Here is a 462-nt window from a genome sequence, read left to right as displayed (position 1 = left end):
TTACACACTATAAAGATAAAACCCAGATACTTCATCTTACAAAAAAAAAAGTCCATAATAAACCAATTTAACACAAAATACGGAACAATAACAAGACACAAACAACCGTATTCAAATTACTTACAAACAAGAGTAATACATTTACCGCGAAAAATACTCTCCCGTTGTTTCCCCTAAATGACTCAGCAGGGGAGGGAAATCCCATGCTATGAATGAATTTTTAGGTGAAAACGGTGAATCTAGGGGAAAAAAAACTGCCACGTGGATGGAAATTCGAGGAAAAAAAATGCGTTTAATATCTAATGTATAGAAATGTTTAGGAGGAAAATTTCGATAAATGGAAATAGATATTGGGCTCGGTTTCGAATGGTAGTCAAAATAAAAAGATAATGAGTACAGGTATGGTGATAACAGAACTATATTACTGGTATATATTTCTCTTGTTGAAACTAGAAGTTTTTG

The sequence above is a fragment of the Penaeus monodon genome, chromosome 22 (assembly GCF_015228065.2).
Source record: "Penaeus monodon isolate SGIC_2016 chromosome 22, NSTDA_Pmon_1, whole genome shotgun sequence".
In the NCBI taxonomy this organism is placed as follows: Eukaryota; Metazoa; Arthropoda; class Malacostraca; order Decapoda; family Penaeidae; genus Penaeus; species Penaeus monodon.
The sequence above is the reverse complement of the archived record's forward strand: the minus strand, read 5'-3'. Positions refer to the sequence as shown.